Genomic DNA, 21,039 nt, shown 5'->3' with positions numbered 1-21,039 from the left:
ATTACAGGAACGCGTTACAAACCCTGTAACGCATTCCGGTGATGCGTTACACCCCTTTTAAGCCATTAAAGGGTGTAACGCATTCCGCGAATGCGCCACAGGTGTGTAACGCATTCCCGGAATGCGTTACACCCCTATATATATATATTTTTATTATTATTTTTTCAGCCGCCGCAGTCCTTTTTCTCCTCTCGAATAGCGTGCATAACAGATATGTTTCTACTTCCGTGCACAGCAGCACAATAGCAGCAACATAAGCACTTGCAGATGCAGTACATATATATATACATACAATACATATATATATATATATAATTATTTAATTACGTTTTTAATTGTAATAACTTCAAAAATTCATAATAAAAAATCTATACATCCTAAAATTATGAAAAAATACCCAGACGATCTACAACACTTGTAGAACCCAGATCAACATTCAAAATTATTCTGAGAAACGATTTCTCATCAGACAAAATTAATCCATAATATAACTTGTAAAAATCATAATTAATTCATACAAGCACATAAAATTCTGAAATTTTTACCACAGATCTATATGCATACAACCTATGCTCTGATACCATTGTTGGATTTTAAACGCAGCGGGGTCATGGTAAAACACTTTTACACACACAAAATCCAAATAAAAGCATATAAATCGTGAATAAAAATTCGAGGGATCGAATCTAACCTTTTAAAATAATTCGGAGACAACGATCAGAGATCCTTAGCAGTTGCTCCTCAAGTGTGAAGCACTCCACCGGTATCCACCAAGAAAACGACTTTTAGGAGGAGGTGGAGGTGGAGAGAATTTGGTTTTCTAAAACTTTTGGGTTTCAGGGGTTCAAAATAAAATAAGGTCTATAATAGTGTATTTATAGGCAAAATTTTCAGCTGAAATTTTCCCATAAATAATATTATTATTATCCCATTTATTATTCTCATTAAAAATTAAAACACCTTTTAATTATTAATCCTTTTTCTAAACACTTTAGAAATAATTTTCTCTCTTGATTTAATTTCCAAAAATTAAATCCTTAATTAATAATATTAAGAACTTTTCTTAATTAATTTATAATCAATTAAATCTCATTTAATCAATTATTAAATTTTCCAATTAATTATTTATTTCATAAATAAATAATTATTAGCCATTATTAATTAATTCCTCCACCATAAAATCATTCTCTTTTTATGGTGTGACCCTGTAGGTTCAATATTAAGTCGGTAGTAGAAATAAATAATAATAAAACTATTTTATCATTATTTATATAAATTCTCTAATTTATTAAATATGATTAATTAATTAATCACATTTATTCTACATCGTGAGTGATGCTTCTCAACATATCGCGACTATCCGGATAACATGAATTCACTGCTTAGAATACCAAGAACCTGTCAGTAAATAGTTACCGTACAATAAACTCCTTCTACCCTACAATGTCCTGATTAAATACAAGGCATGGATCTCGTGTCAAGCCTATCTAATTCAATCACTTGCTTACCATTTACTATGCGTAGTTCTATGCAAATTAGAAACTCCTTTCTAATTTCATTCACTCTGGCTAGAGATTCCTGAACTAGCATAAGTGGATCAGCCTTGAACATTCGCTTCCTTCACTGGAAGGGGTAGATCCTCTATTGATCATACACTATCTTCGTGTACAAATTCCTATACCCAGAAGAGCCCTAATAATTGTCCCTGGAGACTAAGAACTAAACCAAAGCATAGTTCAGTGTACACAAGATGACTATGATGACCTCAAGTCTAAGGATACTTGTATAACTATCACTAAGCGAACAACTGCTGACACGTGAGTGAACTCCATCAGTTGTTCAGCTGGGCGAGTTATGTTCAGTGAACTTATTCCATAATAAGCACCTACATACTAGCTATAGTGTCACCACACAAATGTTTATGAGAACAGACATCCTTCATAATGAAGTAAGCATAGTATGTACCGATCTTTGCGGATTATTAATTACCAGTTAGTAATCCTATGACCAGGAACTATTTAAGTTTAGAGTTATCATCTTTTTAGGTCTCACTATTATGATCTCATCATAATCCATAAAAAGCTTTACTCTAAACTATGGTATATCTTATTTAAACACTTAAATAGATAAAGCCCGTAATAAAAACAAAATAAGTCTTTATTAATATCAATGAAATCAAAACAAATTACATAAAAGTTATTCCTAAATCCTCATACATGATTGGACTTAGGACATATTCCTTTCAGGGTAGACCTTGATGACACCACACAAACATGGGGGGTTCATCAGTTTTCACTGAAGACCCCATGGAAACTCAAAATGCACCTTCATGTGCCAATCAGTCTTCAAAGACTGTAAGGTTTGAGAGTAGTACTCCTGAGGGGGAGCTACCTAAATCCTCTCAAATTCAATTGGAGGTTCCTCATGTAGGGATAACTCCCCTCAAAACCCTAGCAGAAATTGCCTTGGCAATTGATGCTAGGAGAACAATTGCCAATGATCCTGTCATAGGGGAGGCAAGTATAACACATTCAAGTGCCATTGTGTTGCAAGACACACAAGGGTTTGAGATCGGTGCACATGGAAGTAACCCAGTCAAATCCTCTTCAATTCAATTGGAAGTTCCCACACCTAGTGAGGAACAATAACTGGCCATAACCACAGAGCAATCTGTGAGTAAAACTGTGACTTCAATCACATGTGTTTCTGAACCATCAACCTCACAACCTTCAACTTCCCAACCTCAACAACCACACATTCTATCTCAGTGGCTGCAAGAATCTGGATCTCAACCAACTTCTATAGATGATCTACTAGTGGAGCAGATTTTTGGACTAGTCAACATCTCACAACATCTTTTGACTTCAAATATGAGCAACCAGGACTATCAAGCTATCATGCTTACTTACAATGAAGAGGTTGAGGCGCAAAAGGAGAAGATTGTTAATGATGCTGAGCAAGATGAGAATGTGGATGCATGGCTGTCTGATGACTTTGCCTTAGAAATGGATCAAGTTTTCGCCATATTCAGAGAAGAATACATTACTATTCTGGGCAGCAATACAAAAGACTTGAGTCCACAAGCTGTCTATGATGCCATTACAGATGTATACAAGGCTCAGCTCAAAGCATTTCATCTATTTCGTAAGGCTCTTGAAATCAAATTGACTGGTCATAAAGACAGAATCAGGAAGATAGTAAGGGAAAAGATGGATGAAGTCATTCCCTCTCAAACTGAGATCAAAAATAAATTCAAAACCTTCTCAGAACAAATGTCTAGGTTTGATCTCAGTGAGATTGATAAAAGCATAACTCAATTCAAGGATTCTTTTGTAGCCTTGCACAATCAAGTTCAAAATCATATCACTAAATCTAATGACACAAGGTTGAAGTTGGATCAGATGCACACTGCAAGATATACTCCTTCTTCCTTGGTCATGGATGAGATTCAGAAATTTGTGCAAGCTACATTTGGATCACCTACTGCTATCTCTACATCAAGCTCTCATCAACCTGCATCTACTTCAACAAATTTACAGATTCAATCTCTACAAGGCCAAGTCTCAGCACTGCAAGACTCCAACTCTTCTCTCACTTCACAAGTTCAGGCCTTGACATCTCTTGTCAAGAGCCAACAAACAGACATCCAGACCTTGGTGGACTCCCGTAAGCATCTTCAAATGCAGAATTCTATAGCTTTCGGAGCCATCATTGGCAAACTCAACATACCACTACCTTCTCTACCTGAACAGGTAAGGCCTGAAATCCCTACTCCCCTCCTCATGCCTGCCAACAAGACTAAGGGGGAGATAAAGGCTAGATTGGCACAATAAAGGTCATCTCAACAACAAGTCTAGGGTGCTGAAAAGAAATTATCTAAAGAAGTTGATCTTGACATGGAGAGACTTATTAGGGCTGCTGAGGGACCTAGTCTGAGCAGAGAGTTTGATGAACTACTCAAAGCCTTAAAAGCTTCTCTCAACAACAATCACTTCACATACAAAAAGGCCCTAGACAAGATAATTAATTTGATAAGAGTGATCATGGTCAATCAAGACAATTTTCTAGCAAAAGAAGATAGTGATCAATGCAAATGACTCAGGGACAAATAGATGTATGCAGGTGTCCCTCAATTACCTTGTCTCAAGAAGGGCATCTGAGTTGGATATCTTCATCAACAAAGTCAAAGTTATAACTCAAGAAGATACCTTGCTATTAACATAATTGAGAAATGCCCAAATGGCTGCTTTTCCTGAAGCATATCTACAACCAAGCAAGGGTATAACATACATCTGTCTAAACACCAAACAATTTAAACATTTTCAGATCCCCAAACAGTGTGTCATGATCAAAAAGAAGCTTATCATGGTCCTAGAAATTTGCTTAAAAACCAAGAAAAATAGGAACAATGATGATATGGAAATGATAAAGCTACTGATGAGATATCTGGATAATGCAGAAGCTAACTTGCCCAAGACACAAATCAACAAGGATGATTTGGATGATGATGAGCAGAAGAAAGATAATCAAAATCCTTCTGGCTCAAATCCAAGTCAATCCAGTAAGCCATCTGGAAGTAAGGGTGGAGAGAAGAAGAAGGAGGATGACAAGAAAGATGAAGAAAAGAAGAGAAGAGGTGAGAGGAGGAGCAAGAAGCTTCATGATGGCTCAAAACCACACCAATCCTTAAAAATCCAAACACAACTAGCTCAAACCTCAGCTCAACCTACAACATCAACTATCTCAAACATCAAACCACCTCAAACCTTAAAGCTAAAATTGTACAACCAAACAGCCAACTCTTTCCTAAAAATTCCAATCACCACAAGCCAGACAAATCTCAAGAAAATGACAACCCTACCTCTTGCCAAACCCTCACTGAAAATAAAGCACAAATCTATTGGGAGAAAGCCTAAGAAAGTTAAGCCTACAAAGAAAGAAGAAGTCACTGAAAGGGCCATCTAGAACTATTTTAAGGAGTCTGACTTTCTACCTCTAAATTGGTGCACCTCAGATGAAGATTATTTCCAACATCTAGATGAAGAAATAGTTAGAGTCTGGGTTTTTTCCATGAGAAAAGTTAGAATTTATTTTGAAGATGGGTCCTTCACTTTTCTTGGCAATGACTTAATAGATTCTCTATCACCAACAGAAATTAAAAGAGTGATAAGTTTGCTAAAGGACAAGGATCGAAACTGCTATAAGGGCATGGAGATCAGTTATAGCTGAATGGTTGATTGAAAGGGAGGAAACTAAGAGAAGAAATGAGGCTGAAGCTGAAGAGAGAAGGAGGAAGTATGATGAAAAAATAGAGATGCATATAAAAAGATCAGAAGAGCTAAAGGCCAAAGGAATGAGCAGAATCTCTAAAGATGGGAAATTTCTAAACATTAAAGCTGGAGGATTCTCAAGTTTTAGAATAGATTTTCTAGACAGTGGTTACCCCAAGGTAGCAAGATAAAAACTTGTAGAAGCTCTAAGTGGAACACCTATCATAGAAGAACTTGAAATTCTAGATCACTTGAAGGATGTTCTTAGGGAAGAAGGAGATACAAAAACTGGCTTTACCTGACATTTGTAACCATTGAACCTCGTAAATCTTTGTTGTACAAAAGTTGTAATTCTATCAAGCTTTGTGTATTAATTTTATTTTCCATCATTTTAAACTTGGGGTTAGTCTTGTTAACAGACCTGAATTTCTGTTAAGAAATCTTCTCACAAATTGGGGGAGATTGTAGTGCAAGACGTGCATGTACCTTAACAAGACTAAGATAATTTGTCAACCCTAAGTAAGTTGTATTGTTATCTTAATTTGTATTTTGTACTTGTAACACTTAAAGTCTGTAAAAATGACAAAGGAGTAGAGTAGAGTCTTTTTCTATAAATAGTGTCAAGCCTAAGAATTTTATATGGAAGAAGATCAAGAAGATCATACCTCAGAATAATTATGAAGAAGCTTAGAGTTGAATAAATCTGTTTTATGAAAAATATTCTAAGTCAAGATCTCTACAAGTCACAGATTTAGTATTATAGAGAAGTCATTCGAGAACTCAAAATGACTTATCGAGAAGTCAGGAAAGGCACTAGAGAACTCACAGAGATATCAACAAGCCAAATTGAAGATATGGAGTTTGGAGATATCGACAAGTCATTTTCTTCACTAGAGAACTCAAAGTTATCGACAAGTTAACATTCATTAGAGAACTCTGAGTTATCGATAAGTCAAATTTCACTAGAGAACTCAGAGATATCGATAAGCTAAAATTCACTAGATAACTCTGAGTTGTCGACAAGTCTAATTTGACTAGAGAACTCTGAGTTATCGATAAGTCAATAATCCATTAGAGAACTCAGAGATATCGATAAGTCAAAGTGAAGATATGAAGATTAGAGATCTCTACAAGCCAAACTCTTATAGAGAACTCAGAGACCTCTACAAGTCAAATTTGCTATGGAGTATTAGAGATCTCGATAAGCCAATATACTTATCAAGATGTCAAGTTCTCTATAGACCAAATGGAGATCTCGTGGTAAAATCTCAAAGTACAAAATTGCAGATCAGTTCAATATCCAAGATTAACAATCAACAAATAATCCAAACAGCTGAATTGACAAGTCTGCAAAAAGTAGCTTGAAGAATGTACAAGATCAATGGTGAAAATTAACTGACAAAGGAAGATCAAGATAATCACAGGATGTTAAAGATATGCTAAGCCATAAATAGAAGATATACTTTTCTGTAAATGGAAATGACAAGTGACTGTTTACAAAAGCCAATAGCATGTTTTATTGTACACTGTGTTAACCATTAGTTAACTAATTTATAAAGTTAACACTGGTCCTTTAGTCAGTAGTAACAAGTGAGATAGAAAATCTAATAACGCTCTCAAGAAGAAGCTAAGATCTTTTTCAACAAAGAGCTTAGAAATTTTGTAGCAAAACATTCATAATTTTAATATAAAATTAAGTGAGTTTTGAAGATCTGTGTTCTTTATTTTCTGCAAGCTTAATTTCTGCATGAACAGATTTTTACTACAAGAATTGATTTACTTTGTTCAACCATAAAAGTTTCAAGAAAAGCTCAAAAACAGTAAAACACATTCACCCCCTGTGTGTTATTCATTTCCTAACAAAGAAGATTTGTCCGGAAGCGATGAAGGGGGAGGGCATCTAGAGAGGAATGCAGAAATTTCTAGCATATTTCCAACAGCTGGGGAAGAGCATCATATTCCAAGGGCTCCATGGTTTTGCACATAGAAATATATTCCCCCAATAAAAGATAGCCCTAATGATATGTATGTTGATGAAGACCTCGATCAGGGGGAACTGAGTGAAGGAAAGTGTTACCATGACAAAGCAACCCTGTTGTTGGTAGTGAAGCACGCTCATATTTTCACTGATCGTACATATAAAATGACAAAGAGTAACAAAGAACAACTCATTATATAGTGTCGGGCTGAGGGCTATAACTAGAGGATGCGAGCTGCTTTCATGCATAATTCTGGATACTGGAGGATAAATGTGAATAGAGAGGAACACAGATGCATGGTTGATCAGCCGTTGCAAGATCACAAGAAGTTATATGCAAGGATGATTTCGCATATTGTGAAACCACTTGTAAGCAATTGAACATACATAACTATTTAAATTCCCTACATATTTAGTACGGAAATATTTTAACACAATCAGTGACATGTGAAACAGGTGATAGATACATCAGAAATCCCCATTAAAACCATTATCCCGCTTATCAACAACAAGTATAACCATATAGTGGGGTACAAGAAAGCGTGGTGAGGCAAACAAATATCCATTGAGGAAGTCTATGAAAGTTGGGATACAACATACCAAGCTCTTCCCATGTTTCTTGCAGCCATCAAGAAGACAAATCCCGGAACTATTGCTGAGATCAATGTCATGCCTCATGCTGAGGAACGGGGCATGCCCGTATGCAAGCGAATCTTTTGGTGTTTGAAGGTAATGATGGAGGGGTGGCAACATGCACGTCCTGTGATTTCAATAGACGGAACTTTCTTGAAGGGAAGATATAGGGGCAAGCTGCTTGTTGCCCTGGGTGTAGATTCAAACAACCACCCTTTTCCTCTTTGCTATGGTTTGGTTGATGAGGAGACATATGAGAACTGGTCTTGGTTTCTGCAACATATTCGGAGACATGTCTGTCGCCAAAAGACCGGCGTGTGCATCATCTCTGATCGAGCAGCCAGTATTCTCTCTGCAATACAAGACCCTCAAAACGGCTTTGCTGAGCCATTACACATCCATAGGTTCTGTCTACTACATGTCAGAAGCAACTTCTGCCATCATCACCCTGGTGGTGAACTAAAGAAATTAATGCGGAAAGCTGGAACAACCACGCAGGTCTCCAAACATGATGCATACATGGAAATGATTGGTAAAATTCCCCCCTGACTATCTTGCAAGAATACCCGTGGAGAGGTGGACACTTTCCCACGATCATGGTGTTCTCTATGGTCAACCAACCACAAACATGCTTGAGGGTTTCAAAGGAAACATAAGAAGGGCTCATTTTCTTCCGGTAACAGCGATGATGGAGTACTCTTCTACAAGGTCGTCACAATTATTGAAACACATAGAAATATAGTGGATGACGGTGTGCAACAGGGTCAACAGTTATGTACGCGTTCAGCCAGCATGTTAGCAAAAATTCATAGAAAGGCAACAGGACATATGGTTATTACTTTTCACCGTGCACGTGGGATCTTGAAAATAGTTACACGTCAATACACAATTGCTAAGGGTAGGGTAAAGGGAGGTAAGATCTAGGTCGTCAACCTCAATGACCATACGTGCACATGTGGAATATGGGAGACCCATCATATTATGTGCTCTCACATAATGGCTAGTTGTATAAGACATGGATTAAGTTGGGATCATTTCATTGAAAATTGCCATAAAAACCAGACAATGAAGAACTTGTATCGGCCAATTATTTATCCGTTGCAACCAACTGAATACTGGAAATACGAATTACCCCCACCTTGGCAGGGGTATGGAAAGTTAGTGGCAGATAAATCATTGAAAAAACTTAAGCAAAAATGTGGAGATAAGGGCCAATCGGTGCAGAACTGAACGGAGATTGATGGTCCGTAGTCAGGAAAGAAATGTAGTGTATGCAACCAAGAAGGTCACTTCAAGCGTACCAAGAAATGCCCAGGGCGCCCACACTTAACAACGTGAACTTCTAATTGCTCGTTTCTTAGTTTTATTACATTTTCCTGTCTTACTTTTCACTAATTATCTTTCATTTTACATGTTGTACTACAATTGTCATTTGTATAATCTAAGTTGTCTATCTTGCTATTTCGAACATTACATGCAAAAGTTGGTTATTGTGTTGTCCATTCTAGCTTCAAAATATGGAACTACTATCAGGTTATCCCATTTAAAATAAACATTCCAATTAGGCATTCAGATTGTTACTAAAATTATACAAAAAATATCACAAAGAACTTAAAAATCTGCAAGGTTTACAACATATTGATCCTCATCAGTTCCTGCACTATCCACAACTTCACCCGCTTCTTCATCCTCATCTTCTCCAACTTCACGCCAGGCCTGATGACCTTCAACATACCATGCAATTTCACTATCTTCTCTTTTTTAATCAGGTTTATTTCCATTTTGTCATATTTTTTATACACTTTATCGATCTGACAAATGCGTTCATCCTCTGGGAGGGACCGATCATTATAAGCCTTTCGAAGCTTTTCTTTATCAGCTTTTATCTCGCCCAAAATGTTTTGATTCACCTTCTTCTTCTTCTTCTTCTTCTTTCTCATACTCTCATCTTCATTAATTCTCTTTCCACGACCGATACATTCTGCGATACTAAGCTGACGCCAAATGGTCTTAGATGTGCTTGAGGATGCTCTTTTTTTACCCTTATCCATTTTATGCTTTTCAATTGAAATAACGAAGACATTTATAGGGCATGCTAACAATTATGTCACATTAGAATTGTACAGTAGTTCTTACTAAATTTATCATACACACTCACACACTATCTGAGTAGTCAAATCATTCTAAAATTTATCATAATAATTTCAAAAGCTCAAAATAATAAAGTGCACTATCAAAATACAATATTCGGAAATATTGTATGATAAAAGATACAACGTATTGCATTATCTATCATATTCCGAACCTCACTTCATATGTTTATTACTCATCATCCGACAAGTAGCAATCGGAAACATAGTTGGGACTCGTAGCGAAATGATGATACATTCTTGTGCTGTGATGGTCGCCATCTTCAGCAAACTCCCTACATTTTGTTTGTAGATCCATTGATAAGTGGCATTTTATACCACTTAGAACGTCTTAAAATGACTTAAATTGGTGTCTTGAAATCAAGTATTTTGTGTATTTGATGCGTTTTTCTAGTGTTTATGCATTTCAGGGTATTAGTTGCATTTCGGAGGAGGAATCATCAAGAATAAGCCTTGGCATGTGTTCACCATTGAGAGAGGAAAAGAACGGGCAGATTACGGCGAAGAAACGGAGCAAACCTGGAATTTTTCCAGTAGGGTCCTGCGCGCCCGCGCAGCAATGCTGAGCGGCCGCGCAGCAGCCTTGCGCGCCCGCGCAGAAATGCTGAGCGGCCGCGCAGGGTCGGGGAAAAAGATATATTTTTTTAGACTTCTACTTCTGTTTGGCTTCCAACTTCTATGTAATCTGAGTTTTATGGGACTATTATATAGGTAGATTTGAGACGTTTTCAAAGAGTATTAAGAGGAGATTATGTTTTAGATTGTGTTTTGCAAGAAGCGAAGGAGATAAGGAAGAAGACCGATTTAGCACACAACAACGAAGAGGAAGCATATATTCTTGTGATTCTTGTTTCGTTGTAACGTTGGATGCTAGTTTTCTTGCTTTGACTTATTTACTCTTGTGACGTACTCTGTTTTAATATAATCAGTTTAGTTATTATTTTCTTGTGTTTGTTTATCATGATTTCATATGAACCCATGATGGCGATAAGTTCTATTATGGGCTAATCGTGATCATGGGGTTGCAACGGATTTATTATGGAATTCTTTAGTTAATTGTTTAATACTTTAGTATGTGATGATTGCATGATATCTAGTATTGGTTGTGCGTATTCGTCTTATGCGCGTCGCGAACATATAAGATAGGGTGTTAATCTCTTGTGAAGCGACGGTGGATCTTGAGATTTAGAACTTGCCATGCTAGCATAGGTTCATGTACGTTGTGCATGATTAGTGGGTAACTCTAACAGTTTTATTTGCCCTATGTAATCAAAAAGGAATAACTTGTGCTTAAATCGTTGTGTTGTCAATTTCTGTAGACATATAGGAACTCAACATAATTGATGACTATTCAACTTCTATCTTAATTGTGGATGTTTGGTAGAATGGTATTAGTACAATGAAAGTTGGCTTTTATCAGTTTTGTGTTATTCGATTAATATCATCACTGTCACATGCTAAAGGTAATAACTATGGCTATAGAAGGAAGTAATAATGAAGTTGTGATCTCATGAGTGTTTTATTATTGATAAATTGAAGTGTTAGTTAAGTGGTTAATTAAGTAGTTAATTATAGTTAATATTTAATCAACAATTTTAAGTGTTATTATCTTAACATTGAGAAGTAGTCATACATTGGTGAGTGAGTTAAATTAGACAATAAATTAGTCTGAGTCTCTGAGGGAACGAACTAGAAAGTATTCTATATTACTTGCGAACGCGTATACTTGCGTGAATATTAGTGCGTGATTTCGCCCTAACAAGTTTTTGGCGCCGCTGCCGGGGACTCGGCGTATTTGTTTAGTTTATGTACTTACCATCATTGGTCATTAGGACTCAGTGATTAGGACGTAGTAGTTAATTACTCTTTTCGGTTGTGTTTCAGGTACTTTAGCAAGCGTTTATGCAAACTCGTTCTCGTGCTCGCAAGAGGACCTTAGATACAGCTGAGGAGAAAGACGAAGTTCTTGATACACCGGAGAAGTTAGATTTTGAGGATTCGGATTCAGGAACTGAGCAGAAAGAACCAGTAAACATGGGAGATCGTATTGTTCAAGCTGATCCAGCTCTTATGGATTTTTCTCGGCCTAAAATTGATGACATTCAGTCAAGCATCCTTCATCCGGCTATTCAAGCTAACACCTTTGAGATCAAGCCGGGTACTATTCAGATGGTGCAGAATTATGTTTCTTTTGGAGGAGCGGCAACTGAAGACCCCAACATGCACATAAGGAATTTTGTCAAGATCTGCAGCACTTTTAAGTATAATGGCGTGACTGATGAGGCTATCAAGTTGAGGCTCTTCCCATTCTCACTGAGGGATAAAGCTAAAGACTGGTTACATTCTGAACCAGCTGGGTCCATCACTACGTGGCAAGATCTTGCGCAAAAGTTTCTGGTGAAGTTTTATCCAATGGCAAAGACTGCTGCTATGAGGAGTGCTCTTACTCAGTTTGCGCAACAACCTACAGAATCTATGTCCGAGGCTTGGGAACGCTACAAGGAAATGTTGAGAAAATGTCCACATCATGGAATACCGGATTGGATGGTAATCACTGGTTTTTATAATGGTTTGGGGGCCCAATCTCGGCCCATGCTCGATGCAGCAGCTGGAGGCGCCTTATGGGCTAAAAGCTATACTGAGGCGTATAATCTTATCGAGACGATGGCTGCAAATGAGCATCAAAACCCAACTCAGAGGATGACGTCAGGCAAGGTAGCAGGTATTCTGGAAGTTGATGCAGCCACCGCTATTGCAGCCCAGCTCCAAGCGCTATCGATGAAGGTTGATTCTCTGGCTACGTATGGAGTTAATCAAATAGCTATGGTTTGTGAGCTTTGTGCAGGTTCTCATGCTACGGATCAGTGTTCTCTTGTCAATAAATCTGTTCAGTATGTTAATAATTATCAGCGACAACAGCAGCCTGTGCCAGCGACTTATCATCCTAACAACAGAAATCATCCAAATTTCAGCTGGGGGAATAATCAGAATGCTATTCAGCCACCATATCAGCAAGGAGTAAGTAAACAGTTTAACCCACCTGGATTCCAGCAACCACAGCAGTATGCTACAAGGCAATCATATCCTCAACAGGGAAGTGCAGCTGCACCTACTAGTGCTGATTTTGAGGAACTTAAGCTGTTGTGCAAGACTCAGGCAGTTTCTATCAAGACCTTGGAAAATCAAATCAGTCAATTAGCCAATGCAGTGCTCAATCGTCAACCTGGCACTCTTCCCAGTGACACGGAAGTACCAGGCAGGAAGGAAGCTAAAGAGCAAGTCAAGGCTATTACCTTAAGGTCTGGAAAAGTAGCTGATGCTGAAAAGGCAAAAGAAGTTGAAGCTGAAGTTAGAGATGAAGAATCTAAGCAAAAGGAGAAAGCGGCGGAACCAAGGAAGACTACTGTTGAACACACTCTGCCTGAGGCTAATACAGGGGAGAAACAGCTCTATCCTCCACCACCTTTTCCTAAGAGATTGCAGCAACAAAAGCTGGATAGACAGTTCGTGAAGTTTCTGGAGGTGTTCAAGAAACTTCACATCAATATACCTTTCGCTGAGGCTCTGGAACAAATGCCTAGTTATGCGAAGTTTATGAAGACTATTCTTTGAAGGAAGGTGAAACTGAATGACCTTGAAACCGTTGCTCTCACGGAAGAATGCAGCGCGGTTCTGCAACAAAAGTTACCACCAAAACTGAAAGATCCAGGAAGCTTCACCATTCCTTGCACCATTGGCAATCTAACTTTTGACAAGTGCCTCTGTGATTTGGGAGCAAGCATTAATCTGATGCCGTTGTCGATCTTTAAAAAGCTGGATCTGCCTAATCCAAAACCCACATACATGTCGCTACAATTGGCTGACCGTTCCATTACTTACCCCAGGGGCATAGTTGAGGATGTGCTTGTCAAGGTGGATAAGCTCTTCTTTCCTGCAGATTTTGTTATTCTGGATTTTGAGGAAGATAAGAAGATTCCCATAATCTTGGGGAGGCCTTTCTTGGCTACTGGCCGTACCTTGATAGATGTGCAAAAAGGGGAACTTACTATGCGGGTCCAAGATCAGGATGTGACCTTCAACGTATTCAAGGCAATGAAATTTCCTACAGAAGATGAGGAGTGCTTAAAAGTGGATGTGATTGATTCTGCGGTTACTTCGGAACTCGATCACATGCTAATGACTGATGCATTGGAAAAGGCCTTAGTGGGGGGATTTGACAGTGATGATGAAGATAGCAACGAGCAATTACAATATCTGAACGCTTCTCCCTGGAAGCGAAAGCTGGATATACCATTTGAATCTCTTGGTACTTCTGACCTCAAGAACGCTGAAGGGAAGCTCAAACCATCAATAGAGGAAGCGCCTACCTTAGATCTCAAACCATTACCTGAACACTTGAGGTATGCTTTTTTAGGTGATTCATCTACGTTATCTGTTATTATTTCAGCTGACCTTTCAGGTAGTGAGGAAGACAAGCTCTTAAGGATTTTGAGAGAATTCAAATCGGCTATAGGATGGACCATAACAGACATCAAGGGGATAAGTCCTTCATATTGTATGCATAAAATTCTGCTAGAGGAAGGTAGTAAGCCAACTTTGGAACAGCAGCAAAGACTGAATCCCATCATGAAGGAGGTGGTGAAGAAAGAAATTCTGAAATGGCTAGATGCAGGCATCATTTATCCTATTTCTGACAGCTCGTGGGTGAGCCCCGTGCAATGTGTACCTAAGAAAGGAGGTATCACTGTGGTCGCAAATGAAAAGAATGAGCTCATCCCTACTCGAACAGTTACAGGATGGAGAGTATGCATGGATTATAGAAAATTGAACAAAGCCACAAGGAAGGATCACTTCCCTCTTCCATTTATTGATCAAATGCTTGACAGATTGGCGGGACATGAGTATTTTTGTCTTCTGGATGGTTATTCCGGGTATAATCAGATTTGTATTGCACCAGAGGATCAGGAAAAGACTACCTTCACTTGTCCATTTGGCACATTTGCTTTTCGTAGAGTTTCTTTTGGGTTATGTGGCGCCCCGGCCACCTTTCAGAGATGTATGATGGCTATATTCTCTGACATGATTGGAAATAACGTCGAAGTGTTCATGGATGACTTCTCCGTCTTTGGACACTCATATGATGAATGTTTGAATAATCTGCGCGCCGTACTCAAAAGATGCGTGGAAACTAATTTGGTGCTTAATTGGGAGAAATGTCATTTTATGGTGCGTGAAGGCATTATCCTTGGGCATAAGGTCTCTAGCAAGGGTCTGGAGGTGGACAAGGCCAAGGTGGGAGTCATTGAAAATCTTCCCCCACCTAATTCGGTGAAAGGAATCCGTAGTTTTCTCGGTCATGCGGGTTTTTATCGGCGATTCATCAAGGACTTTTCAAAGATATCTAAGCCGTTGTGCAATTTACTTGAGAAAGATGTGCCTTTTAAATTTGATGATGAATGTTTGGCAGCATTCGAGACTCTCAAGGAGAGTTTGATCACGGCACCAGTTATTACAGCACCAGATTGGACAGAACCGTTTGAGATAATGTGTGATGCGAGTGATTATGCGGTAGGTGCAGTTCTGGGACAGCGCAAGAAAAATCTCTTCCATGTGGTCTACTATGCGAGTAAGACTTTAAATGGGGCCCAATTGAACTACACCACTACTGAGAAGGAGCTTTTGGCAATAGTCTTTGGCTTTGAGAAATTTCGATCTTATCTGCTTGGTACGAAAGTGACAGTATTCACTGATCATGCAGCTATTCGCTATCTGGTTTCTAAAAAGGATTCGAAGCCGAGACTCATTCGTTGGGTGCTTTTACTTCAAGAATTTGAGTTAGAGATCAAAGATAGAAAAGGTACTGAGAATCAAGTAGCTGACCATCTCTCTAGGTTGGAGAATCCCGATTCTACTTCACAAGATAGGACGTTAATCAATGAATCTTTTCCGGATGAGCAGTTATTTGCAATTCAGGAGGAAGAACCATGGTTTACAGATATTGTAAACTATCTTGTCAGCAATATAATGCCTCCTAATTTGACATCCGCACAAAAGAAGAAGTTTCTGCATGAGGTGAAGTGGTATATGTGGGATGAACCATATTTGTTTAGACAGGGAGCTGACCAGATCATCAGGAGATGTATCCCGTTCTGTGAGACGGAGGGGATATTACGAGACTGCCATTCCACGGTTTATGGTGGACACTATGGAGGTGAGAAGACGGCAGCTCGTATTCTGCAAGCAGGTTTTTTCTGGCCTACCTTGTTCAAGGATGCTCATCAGTTTGTTTTAAGGTGTGATCGTTGCCAAAGAGTGGGAAATTTGTCAAGGAAGGATGAGATGCCATTAAATGTGATGCTTGAAGTCGAGGTCTTTGATGTATGGGGAATCGATTTCATGGGGCCTTTTATCTCGTCTTGCAATAATCAGTACATCTTGCTGGCAGTCGATTATGTCTCAAAATGGGTCGAAGTTAAAGCTTTACCGACAAATGATGCAAAGGCAGTGCTAAATTTTCTTCATAAGCAAATTTTCACAAGGTTTGGAACACCTCGGGTAATCATAAGTGATGAAGGATCACATTTTTGCAACCGTAAGTTCACTTCTATGATGCAGCGTTATAATGTGAATCATCGAGTAGCTACTGCCTATCATCCGCAAACAAATGGTCAAGCGGAAGTGTCTAACAGAGAGATAAAGCGCATTCTAGAGAAGGTTGTTTGTCCGTCAAGGAAGGATTGGTCTTTAAAGCTCGATGAAGCTGTTTGGGCTTACAGAACAGCATACAAAACTCCACTTGGGATGTCACCGTTTCAGTTGGTGTACGGTAAGGGATGTCATCTGCCGGCGGAGCTTGAGCATAAGGCCTACTGGGCATTGAAGAAATTGAACCTGGATTTAGATGCAGCTGGTAAGAAAAGAATGCTTCAGCTTAATGAACTTGATGAATTTTGACTTCAAGCGTACGAGAATAACAAAATGTATAAGGAAAAGGTGAAGAGGTGGCACGATAGGAAGCTACATCCTAAGTTATTTGTGCCAGGGCAACAAGTTCTGTTATTCAACTCTCGGCTCCGACTTTTTCCTGGGAAGTTAAAATCAAGGTGGTCTGGACCTTTTATTGTCAAAACTGTGTTTCCACATGGAGCGGTGGAAATTTTTGAGAATGATTCGGACCAAGCATTCAAGGTCAACGGTCAGCGGTTGAAGCACTACTATGGGGACATGACAAACCGAAAGGTGGTTAGTGCCATGTTGTTGACTACGTGAGATAGGTACGGAACGTCAAGCTAATGACGAAAAAGAAGCGCTGCGTGGGAGGCAACCCATGAATTGTTGTTACAGGAACCCTTAGAAGTTAATAACCTATCCAAAAATACAAAAAAATCAGAAAACAGGGGCTGAAAAAAAAAATTTCCAGAGACCCTCTGCGCGCCCGCGCAGCTATGCTGAGCGGCCGCGCAGCTTGCTGCGCGCCCGCGCAGAAATGCTGAGCGGCCGCGCAGGGGTCGAGTTCCAGAATTTTTTTTACAGTTCAGAAAAAAAAAAACACAAAAACCCATCACAGCCCATAAACCCACGAATTCTTTTCCCATTACCCCATGATTTTATCCCTCAACCCCACTCCTAATCTAATTTAACCTACTCCACACCCTATATATACATACACCTATCCTACATATCTCCCACAACTTCCTACACTTAAACCCTCTCATAAACATCAAAAATCAGTTCTTACACACTTTTATTCACAAATCAATGGCACCCAAGAGAGCACGCACTATTGACAGCAGCAGCACAGTTCCTACTGCTGATTCATCGAGGGGTACTGCTGCAAGGCCTCGGTTAACTGACAGAGCTGCGGAGGAGGAGTACACTAGGCTGTTGGGGAAGCAGATTCTGAAGGAGAGGGGGTTTTTACCATCAGGGAGGGATGGTGAGTTGTTGCCCATGATTGCAGAGAAGGGGTGGATAGCTTTTTGTGAGTCACCCGAAGCAGTACCGATGAGTGTTGTTCGCGAGTTCTATGCGGACGCGAAGGCTGAAAAGAATGGGTTTTCTGTAGTTCGTGGGCTGACGGTTGATTATCATCCTGCGGCGATTCGCCCTGTGATTGGACAGCGAGAGAGGAAGCCCGAGGAGGAGAACTGGAATGAAAAGACTGCTGAGGATTTTGACTTGGATTTGATTTGTGCGACTCTCTGTCGACCGGGCACAGTTTGGAACCGCAGTCCAGCCAATAATGAGTATCGTCACTTTCCGGCGATCGCCATGAACAGGTATGCCCGTGCATGGAATGCATTTATATGTGCTAATATTTTGCCTTCTTCACATGGACACGAGGTCACAGTTGAGAGAGCACAGTTGTTGTGGGGAATTCTGCATGAGGAATACTATGTGGACCTTGGTGAGTTTATCTACCAAGGAATTCTGAAGTTTTTGAGGGGAGCAAAGCATATGAACATCCCTTATGCATCCACGGTTACAAAGCTATGCCGAGCAGTAGGAGTGAACTGGCCGGCTCATGAGCAGTTGCAGTTGCCAGCAGCTCCGATAGATTCTGGCACTCTGAATGGGATGTAGGAGTGGACCGGTGGTGAGCCTGAGGAGCATGGGCTGGGTTATCGTCTTCCAGGAGGGCGTCCAGCACGAGGTGCTACTATGGCCAGGCCAGGGCGTGGTGAGGCTAGTTCTTCGAGAGCTCAGGAGGGTGCTGGGATGGGTGATGCCCAGTATAGGAGGCTTTCACGGCGGATGGATGCCATGTATGAGACGCAGAACAGGTTTGCTCAGGAGCTCACCCTTGCGTTAGGGACTGCTTTTCGAGGCCTTGGAGCTGATATCCAGTGGCCAGTTTTTGGTGAGGACTCTGCATACCCGCCGCCTGATACTCCATCCACTGAGGGTGATGATGATGATGACTCCGAGTAGGTATACCCTGTGTTCCTTTCTACTACCTTCACTGGGGACAGTGAAGATTTTAAGTTTGGGGGTGGTAGTTAAGGAATATTTTGTGTGTGTCATATAGCTGCATATTCATGATAGTTAGTTCATATAGTTACATAATTTTTGCCATATAGTTTTTTTTATATAGCTTTATTTGTTTATCATATAGCTCATGCATATACCATGATCCCTTTTGCAATGATTTATCGACTGAATTGTGATATTGATGCGAGTGTAGTGATAACATTAAAGTGATATTAAGTTGTGTAGGTTGATATGCATGCTAGAAGCACTTGTATTATCACTAAGGCTTAGAGAATGCTTAAGGACTAGATTGTTGTTATGATCTGATTATTTTCGAGGATAATCTATTTATTATGCTTAGAATTTGATAATAGGTTCTTAGTGGTAAGGGCATGAAAAAGAAAAAAAAATGGAGTAAAAATGGAATTTGTTGCTAGTTGTGGCTAGGCGTCAAATGGCTAGTATCCGGCTCGCATGTTATGCGAGTAGTCTAGGGTTGAGCAAGATGGAGCGAAACGCACTTGCTCAGAGAGAAAAAAAAAAAGAGAAAAAAAAAAAATTTGCATAATTGATCAAGAGTGGGCTCTTTGGTATTCGAGTTATTAAGTTCTTAGGGGACTTTGTGCCTAGTGACCTAAGGCTTTTAGAGTCTGGGATCCGCTAACCTAACGCTCGTTACATGGATACCATTGTATAAGTCTTTTGTGGACCTCACTCATTGCACGGTCAAATAAGCATTTGAGTTGTAAATAAAAAGCACGATTCCGTAGTAAGCTCCAGAGTTCTTATAGTGTTGTATATCACTTTGTGCCTAGAATTTTTATTCTTTGTATAATCGTAGGATTGCCTTGAGGATAGTCTAGTCATAGTAATTGGTCTAGTTCCAAAGCATATATGTTAAGTATTTGCACACACCACGTATCTGGCGGTATGTCCGTTTGCATGAGTTTATTGATCTTTAGTGTCTAACTGCATTCGTTGAAACGTGACAATTTGGTTGGTTAATTGTAGTAAGGGGGATCGTGGCATTTTCATATAGATTGCATTCATGCATATTTTTATTTGTTTTTGAGTCTGTGACGCTTGAGGACAAACATCGATTTAAGTTTGGGGGTGTGATAAGTGGCATTTTATACCACTTAGAACGTCTTAAAATGACTTAAATTGGTGTCTTGAAATCAAGTATTTTGTGTATTTGATGCATTTTTCTAGTGTTTATGCATTTCAGGGTATTAGTTGCATTTCGGAGGAGGAATCATCAAGAATAAGCCTTGGCATGTGTTCACCATTGAGAGAGGAAAAGAACGGGCAGATTACGGCGAAGAAACGGAGCAAACCTGGAATTTTTCCAGTAGGGTCCTGCGCGCCCGCGCAGCAATGCTGAGCGGCCGCGCAGCAGCCTTGTGCGCCCGCGCAGAAATGCTGAGCGACCGCGCAGGGTCGGGGAAAAAGATATATTATTTTAGACTTCTACTTCTGTTTGGCTTCCAACTTCTATGTAATCTGAGTTTTATGGGACTATTATATAGGTAGATTTGAGACGTTTTCAAAGAGTATTAAGAGGAGATTATGTTTTAGATTGTGTTTTGCAAGAAGCGAAGGAGATAAGGAAGAAGACCGATTTAGCACACAGCAACGAAGAGGAAGCATATATTCTTGTGATTCTTGTTTCGTTGTAACGTTGGATGCTAGTTTTCTTGCTTTGACTTATTTACTCTTGTGACGTACTCTGTTTTAATATAATCAGTTTAGTTATTATTTTCTTGTGTTTGTTTATCATGATTTCATATGAACCCATGATGGCGATAAGTTCTATTATGGGCTAATCGTGATCATGGGGTTGCAACGGATTTATTATGGAATTCTTTAGTTAATTGTTTAATACTTTAGTATGTGATGATTGCATGATATCTAGTATTGGTTGTGCGTATTCGTCTTATGTGCGTCGCGAACTTATAAGATAGGGTGTTAATCTCTTGTGAAGCGCGGTGGATCTTGAGATTTAGAACTTGCCATGCTAGCATAGGTTCATGTACGT

General features: G+C 39.5%; 1 non-coding gene across 1 annotated transcript; it reads right to left on the bottom strand.

Annotated features, from left to right (window-relative positions):
* Positions 1-12,458: 12,458 nt before the first annotated feature.
* On the bottom strand, positions 12,459-12,565 carry LOC141662903 (small nucleolar RNA R71). The gene has a single exon (XR_012551005.1). It is a non-coding gene; the product is annotated as a small nucleolar RNA R71 (small nucleolar RNA).
* Between the last annotated feature and the right edge of the window lie 8,474 nt (positions 12,566-21,039).

Source organism: Apium graveolens, chromosome 5, assembly GCF_009905375.1.
Source record: "Apium graveolens cultivar Ventura chromosome 5, ASM990537v1, whole genome shotgun sequence".
NCBI lineage: Eukaryota > Viridiplantae > Streptophyta > Magnoliopsida > Apiales > Apiaceae > Apium > Apium graveolens.
This window is presented reverse-complemented; position numbering and strand designations above follow the sequence as displayed.